The sequence below is a fragment of the Lolium rigidum genome, chromosome 1 (assembly GCF_022539505.1).
Source record: "Lolium rigidum isolate FL_2022 chromosome 1, APGP_CSIRO_Lrig_0.1, whole genome shotgun sequence".
NCBI lineage: Eukaryota > Viridiplantae > Streptophyta > Magnoliopsida > Poales > Poaceae > Lolium > Lolium rigidum.
This window is the reverse complement of record NC_061508.1, coordinates 258,447,199-258,456,002: the sequence shown is the minus strand read 5'-3', so window position 1 is coordinate 258,456,002 and position 8,804 is coordinate 258,447,199.

Genomic DNA, 8,804 nt, shown 5'->3' with positions numbered 1-8,804 from the left:
TACCTACAAGGTTCAATAAGTACTTCGATCTCCATGGCTAAAACACTTTCTAGTCATGGAAGCCATGATCGTCGTGGCCGCTTCCGGAACCAATTTCCGATGCTGTGCTACTCTGATCATTATGCTCAGGTTCATAAACCTTATCAAGATCTATTGTCCTCCCACTCAAATACTTCGCTAGAAAACAATTTCTTGGAAATAAGCAAGTAACATTAACAAACACTTTTGTCTTTTACTTCATAGTGGAAATAATTCCCAATTAATTCTTTGGGATAATCAACAAAGGCATTCATCCGATTTTGGTTGAAAATTCTTAGACCAAAATTTAAAGAAAGGACTATTAAGGTTTATACCCATGCCATAACTTGTATGGTGTCATTTCAACGGATCATGATGATGCTCTATTTAGTGTAAAAGCGGTAGTCACTAAAGCATAATCCACAAAAAAATAATGGCATCAATATTTTATTTCATCATTGACCCAACAAGGTTTGGATACATCTCTCGGATACTCCATCATCACTATGATACTCCAAGAAACGTGAGTTGTAGAACAATTTCATAACTCTCTTAGATGTTCGCTAAAACTAGTAATTCAAATATTTCCACTATGATCCAATCATAGATATTTGTCTTTTCTATTACGATGATTTCCACTTCATGCTGAATTTTATTTGAATCTATTCAAATGTTTCAAACTTCTTCCTTATCGAATATATCCACATATATATACTCAATTCATTGTTTGAAGTTTTCATGAAGTAGAAGAATCTTCCGCACACAACTATGTCCAGTGAACCACATACATCATCATGTATGTTTTCACTAAGTTAGTTGCCCGTTCTGCTCTTGGCCTATGAACGGTATTTTAGTCATTCTTTTTTTTAAGGAAAGATTTGCAAGCGCCAAACGATTCAAAAATAAAATGACTCCAAAAATCCATTTGCATGGAGTTCCTTCATGCGTTCTTCTCTAAAATGACCTAAATGGCGGTTCCACAAATAAGTGGAATTCAAATCATTTGCCTTATGGCATTTTAGCGTCAGTGTTATGTATGTGTGTTTCACCATTAAGATTTATAATAACTTATCCATCGTACATGGAGTAATGTCATAATTTGAACAACTCATTATTTTTATTTGACTAGAGCAAAATAACAATTATTAAGTTCTTTATTATAAATTCTAAGGGCTAGATAGAATGCCAACGACGAACATAATAACACTTTATTTTTGTTCCAGACGTGCATTCCTATCATATTCCTTGTCAGTCACTTAGGCCATTGTATTATTGTATTGCGTTGTTTTGTATGACACTTCATACCAACCAATATGGTACTAATACCCAAGAATTTCATTGTGTGACCTAACTAGGAATACAACCATAACATGTATATCGTTTATATACACCTAAGCTAGACTTTCTAGTCTTTTCTTTTCTTTCTGCCAAAATATCTTGTGTAGTTTCTCTTTTAGCTTTCCTCATTATTCAGAAAAACACTTCAACATCAATAACTTCTAGGTTTGTTGGTCAAATACCAATAACCTTGAGGTTCTTACTTTCAAGTTGATCATCATATGATAAGTGTTCCGGATTTCACTATTAGTAATTTTTTAATATGATGAACAATTTCACATATAATTTTATCCACCATATCATGATGACTTTCCGAGACCATGTCTGTACATGCTAGGCTTGTAAAGTTTAACCTCAGTATTCGCATGTGCAAATCTGGCTTGCACCCGTTGTATGCACACGTAGAATCTATAACACCCGATCATCACGTGATGCTTCGAAACGACGAGTCTTAGCAACGGTGCATACTAAGGACGATCACTTCATGGATATGCGAATATCGTTAGTGCCCCAATAGTTGGAAGATTGGGATGCCTTGCGTCTTCAACCTTCGTACATTCCCATAAAACTTATGAGTTTATGTAGTCTCACCAAATTATATTCTATCATCTTGCAATAAGGTCTTAGATATCTCATATATCTCATACCTTGATTATTTTTGAAAACTAAATTTTCAGCTCCTTACTTTTCAAACAGATTTGAACTTCAAGTTTCACGGAGACAAGATAACTTTAGGTACTAATTGAAACCATAGTTCTTTGAATCAACAATGTGAGGTTTACTAAAAGTTTGCAATAGGACTTAATCATTTCTTGATTCTTTAACAATACGGTACCAGTCCGTAAAGTTTCTTGTCAGATTTTAATAGTATTTCTATCTCAATTACAAGACTAGTGCATGTTAGAATACGGATGCCAATACTACAAAATTAATTCAAAATACTACTCATACTATGTTCATGATAATTAGTTCATGTTTTAATCTAATTACTAATGAACTCCCACTTAATACAACATCCCTCATAGTTGTTAAGTGGTATACGATCCAAATCCGCTACACCAAAACCGATCATCACGTGAGATGATGTAGCTTCAATGGTGAACATCAACATGTTGATCATATCATCCATATCACTCGTGTTCAACCTTTCGGTTTCTGTTGTCCCGAGGCCATGTCTGTACATGCTAGGCTCGTCAAGCAAACCCAAGTATTCCGCGTGTGCAACATGGCTTACACCCGTTGTTTATGAACGTTGAGTCTATCACGTCCGATCATCACGAGATGCTTCGAAACGACGAACTGTTGCAACGGTGCATACGAGGGGAGAACACTTTATTATCTTGATATTAATGTGAGGGATCATCTTATAATGCTACCGTCGCGTTCTAAGCAAAATAAGATGCATAAAGGATTAACATCACATGCAATTCATATGTGATATGATATGGCCCTTTAGTCTTTGCGCCTTTGATCTTCATCTCCATAGCACGGACATGATCTCCATCATCAACGGGCATGGTCTCCATAATCGTCGGCGTAGCGTCAAGGTCCATGGCGCCGTCTTCATGGTTGTTCACCACATGTAGCAACTATTACAACTACTTTGAAATAACACTACTACATGAAATATAAAGACAACCATAAGGCTCCTGCCGGTTGCCACAATACAATAATGATCATCTCATACATATTCATCATCACATCATGGCCATATCACATCACCAAACCCTGCAAAAACAAGTTAGACGTCTCTAATTTGGTTTGCATATTTTACGTGGTTTAGGGTTTTCGAGTAAGATCCAATCTACCTACGAACATGAACCACAACGGTGATACTAGTGTTGTCAATAGAAAGAGTAAATTGAATCTTCACTATGGTGGGAGAGACAGACACCCGCAAAGCCACTTATGCAATACAAGTTGCATGTCGAACGTGGAGCAAGTCTCATGAACGCGGTCATGTAAAGTTAGCCCGAGCCGCTTCATCCCACCATGCCACAAAGATGCAAAGTACTCGAACTAAAGACAACAAAGCATCAACGCCCACAAAAAATTGTGTTCTACTCGTGCAACCAATCTATGCATAGACACGGCTCTGACACCACTGATGGGATTCGTAGCATAGAAAACAAAAAATTTCCTACCGCAAGAACGAAAACCAAGCCAAGATGCAATCTAGAAGATGGTAGCAACGAGGGGATCATGAGACTAACCCTTGAAGATTTCCAAAGCCTACGAGATTAGATCTCGTTGTTGCAGAAGATGATCACTTGCCGCTTTCAAAAGCGCGTAGAAGATCTTGACGGTGCCACAATCTGGCAGCACCTCCGTACTCGGTCACACGTACGGTGTTGATGAAGACGGCGTCCTTCTCCCCATTCCAGCGGGCAGCGGAAGTAGTAGATCCTCCTCGGAATCCCGGCAGCACGACGGCGTGGTGGCGGTGGTGGTGGAGAACTCCGGCAGGGCTTCGCCTATGCGCTGCGGGAGTAGTATGTGGAGGAGGGGCGCTAGGGTTTGGGGAGAGGGGTGCCTTGGGCGCCGGCCACAAAGGGGGCAGCCAAGGTTGGAGGCTAGAGTGGCCGGCCACCCTCCCCTTGTCCCTCTTTTTATAGGTGGAACCCCCAAGAGTTAGACTCCATGTCTTCGAATAAGACCCCAACTCAAGAACTTGCCATAAGGTGGGAAACCTACCCAAGGTGGGACTCCTACTCAAGGTGGGACTCCCACCCCTTTCTTGGGAGGGTGGCCGGCCACCATGGGGTGGAGTCCACCTGGGACTCCTCCTCCTTCGACTGGCCGGCCATGCTATGTGGAGTCCCTCCGGGACTCCACTTTCCATGGTGATTTCTTCCGGACTTTTCTAGAACCTTCTAGAACTTTCCATAAATGCACCGGATCATTTTCAAACTTGGAAAATGACTTCCTATACATGAATCTTATCCTCCGGACCATTCCGGAACTCCTCGTGATGTCCTGGATCCCATCCGAGACTCCGAACAAAACTTCGAACTCCATTCCATATTCCATATCTACTTAAATGACATCAAACTTTAAGTGTGTCACCCTACGGTTCGTGAACTATGTAGACATGGTTGAGACTTCTCTCCGACCAATAACCAATAGCTGGATCTGGAGATCCATAATGGCTCCCACATATTCAACGATGACTTTAGTGATCGATTGAACATTTTACATACGATACCAATTCCCTTTATCACGCGATATTTTACTTGTCCGAGGTTTGATCATCGGTATCTCTATACCTTGTTCAACCTCGTCTCCTGACAAGTACTCTTTGCTCGTACCGTGGTATGTGGTCTCTTATGAACCATTCATATGCTTGCAAGCTAATTAGACGACATTCCACCGAGAGGGCCCAGAGTATATCTATCCGTCATCGGGATGGACAAATTGTCGACACCCGGATTTTTAAGTCCAGATGCCTATTATGTCATTCATCGCAATCCCAGGAATATTGTTGTTGCGAGGCATAATAGTTAAGTATCACAGTCATCATTTATTACAAACCATATTGTCTTACAACTTGAATCACATGATCCATATTACACGAATAGTTGATCTATTGATCAGCGAACAAACACAAGTTCATAGCGGAAGCGTAAAGATAGAGGGACTCTCTAGTCCACAGGCCAACGCTTGACGTCGGAAGAATCCTAGTTGTCGTAGGCGTCCTGCTGGTCATCTCCGGGGTAGTTCTGTTCATCTTCATATTCTGGCCATTTGAATAGCCAGGGACAAAGCCGTAAGTACTTTGAGTACTTGCAAGCTAACACTAATGTAAGTGCTACAATTTTAGTAAGGGGGTGCTAGGCTCTAGTTTAATTTGCATAAAGACAGTTTTAGTTCACAAGTATTTGAGCAAAGACTTATTCATGAGCTAACTAACTCAAGTGGGAACATTAGTGTCATTCCCACAAGTTTTGTGGTGATTTAAAGCAAGTCACCAAATCAACATTCATTTTACCTACACTTTCAAGAATCTGACATCGGAAACTGTATGGCCTTTCCAACCGTCCGTAACCGTGGACACGGCTATTCGAATAGATTTACACTCTGCAGAGGTTGCACACTTGTGCCACAACATTTGATTTCATCCGTCGGGATAACCCCGAATCATCGTAACACAGTACGCGGATCATCAACCATAACCTTTCACTTACAAACCCTAGTATGAGCACCTCTCCCCATGAGCTTGGCCTCCCGAGTGAAGACCAACTGTCGGCCTGGGAACCGCACGAGGCTTGGCCTTACAATTCACCTCAATTCACATCTTTTCTCAACAACGGAGGCAGCCTCGGCATAACCCCTATGATGTGTGTTCAGAGGGAACCCATACTAAGATGCATAAACTTCCATCTAAGCCCTACCCATAATCAGGTATTGTGGGGGTACTCAAAATTGGAAAGGTATCGCATCCAAACCAATATCAGTTTTATATCAAAAATCACCATCTTCTTTTGTTCATAAACCCTTTCAAAAATCATTCAATGGAATGACTCCTCTTTCCAAGGTTTCAAATTCATTCCAAAGTCACAAGTTCCCATCTAGAGTAATCAAGTTTTAGTATTTTAGCACTAGCACTAATCATGAGGGGTGCTACCTTGCTTGGCTAACTTGAGGCTAACTTTGCTACACAAGTAATCTTAATCACTTAGACCAAGCTAACTTATCCAAGTAACTCTTTGTAATAAACAAATAAAACTGGTAAAGTAAAAACTTGGGATAGGCTTGTGTTAAGAAAGATAAGAATCATGGTGCCTTGCCCCAAAGGAGCTTTGCACTTTGCAAGAGTATGAGCTTGCCTTGGTAGTTCTCAAGGTTCTCTTCTTCCTCCTCTGGATAGTATCCTTCCTCCTCCTGGTAGTCTCCGGTGCTAGCATCTAAATTTGAATACGAGTATAATTACTAACTAACTCAATGGCTATTCCAAGCATCATATACATTCACACAAACTAGGCTAGCACACAAGTAATTCAATTTAAGTGCATTGGTTGTGTGGCTTGGAGGAAGAATAAATTCCTCTCATTTCATATGTGAAGGTTAATTTCCATAAGGTTCTTGAGAAGTAATTTCCTCTCATTGAAATCTTCTTAAGATTTAATTCCTCAAACAATAATACATGAACTTATGTTGACCCAAGTCAACCATGCATTATCATCATTTGAGAAAATGATTTAAATGAGGTAGACCACCTCATACCCTTTAATAATTCTACAATTGTTTTAAATCTCCAAGTATCTCATATAAGAGTGTTTGACCAGGGTTCAAACATCACATGAATTCACTTGAGATAAGATTTAAATGAAGTAAAATACTTCATATGATTTGCATAATAGTTTTGGACAATATCACTTAGAGAAACTAGCCATATTGTCCATTAATTAAACTAGGGCATGATCATGCAAAGTGACCACACCATTTTCTTGCAGAAACAATTAGTGTAAGTCAAATGTGAGCTATTAGAGTTGGAATTAATTCAATATCTAATTTGGTTGAATTTTAAGAATTATTTGAATAGGGAAAAGTCCCTGCCTTCATCTTTTTATCAGATTAATTCTACAACAGATCTTGAAGTGAGACCAGTGGCATGTTGTAGAACTTTTAACTAGCTTTCCAACAATATGAAGTTTGTTAAATTTGGCCAAGCCAAACAGATTCTATGGATTTTCAAAGTTGGAGCCAGTATTGAAAATGGATGGAATTTATTTAAACTGATTTTGAATAAAAGGGCCGGCGGGAAACTCTAACGGGCCAGATTCGAAATAAAACGGCCCAAGTCCAGCCCACCACGCGTCCACGCACGCGTGGGCTGCCTGACTGGTGGGCTCCACCCGTCAGTGGCTCTTAAAACCCGAAACGGTATGGGGAGCGAGAGACGCACGATTAGATCGTGATCCAACGGACCACGTCCATCGTCGTCGACGGCGAGAGAGGGTCACTGGCACGGTGGCGATAGGGGGTCGGCGGCTCACCGGGGCTCCAGCTAGGGTTGGCAATGTGCTTGACGAGGTTGTAGACGACGGCGAGGCAGCCTGTAGCAGTGGCGTGGATCGACGGCGATTTCACCAGGGCTTCCACGGCTCCGATCGCTCGATTGAGCTTGCTCCGGCGACGATTGAGGTGGCTAATGGTGCGAGGAGAAGCGGTGGTGAGAGGAGAGAGTGGTGGTGTGCTGGGATTGCTCTGGGGAGTGCTCTATTTATAGAAGGGGAGGGGTGCTGCGGAGCAGGGTGGTGGTCGACATGCGCGCGGCGTCTCCGGCGAGCTAGGAGGCTAGGCGACGACGCAGTGATGTTCACCACGTCCTGGCGGTCCTGTGAGCGTCAACGGCGCGACAAATGGTGGCGTACGGTGGTCGGGCGCGTCCGTGTACTGCCGCGGACATGGCGGGCGGTAGGCGCTAGGGGGTGATGGCAGCATGTCCGGCGAGCTCCGCGTGGCGAGGAGGGTACCAGGGCGAGCGGAGGTGGTCGGGGTACGGCTAGGTACGGCGAACGCCGCGTGGCCGTGTCGCGCGCGTCCGTGCGTGATGACGTCGCCATGCCGCTCGCGTCGTACCTGGGACGTCCTGGGCGCGCTTCGTCCGGGGCGTGTCGGCGTCCTCTCGTTCAACGGCGGGTACATGCGATCTCAGGGGATCATGGGCGATCGATTTGGCAAGGTGGCTTGGTCGGGAGAAGCAGCGAGAGAGAGGTGGGCATCGAGGTGGAACATGGCCGGCATGGCCATGGCCACGCCATGTTTGGCCGTGTCCAAGACTTGTCCATGCATGGGTTAGGTGTAGGAGGGTCCAGGGGTCATTGCTAGGTCACTTGGTGCAAAAAGAATGGCAAGGTTTGATCAAATTTTGCAAAGTGATGATCTTGCCAAAATTTCAAAGTCCTCTCTTTGCTTGCTTCTAACTTTTGATCCAAGATGAATTTGGGGTGATGATCTTTACAGAAGTTTTTCACCTTGTTGTGTACTTGGATGTGGTGCAAAGACTTGTGCTGGTTTAGTTTGAAAATTTTGAAATACAGAGGCTCAAAGTAGTGACCAGAGAGTAAAAGTAAAAAATGAGCATTATTCTATGTGATCAAGTTTTTGATTTTTGATTTGGTTCAAAAGGTGTTTCTTTGATTCTCCAAAGTTGTAATAACTATCAAATAGCATATTACAAGTAAAGGTGATGGTCCAATGGGTTTGGGGTCAAAGTTTGCAAAAATGGCATAAGCCATATGTTAGGGTTTTTAGGGTTTTCCTCTTATTTGATTTCTTTCTCTTTTTGGTTTAATTGTTTGGTGATCTTCACTTGATCACTTTAGGGTTTTTGAGTTCATCAAACAAACAACCAAAAAAATGATCATGGCATATCACTCAAAATGCACAAGTCCTATGCAGGGCACTATATGCAATTTAAAAGTTTTTGTTGGTTCTGAAATTGG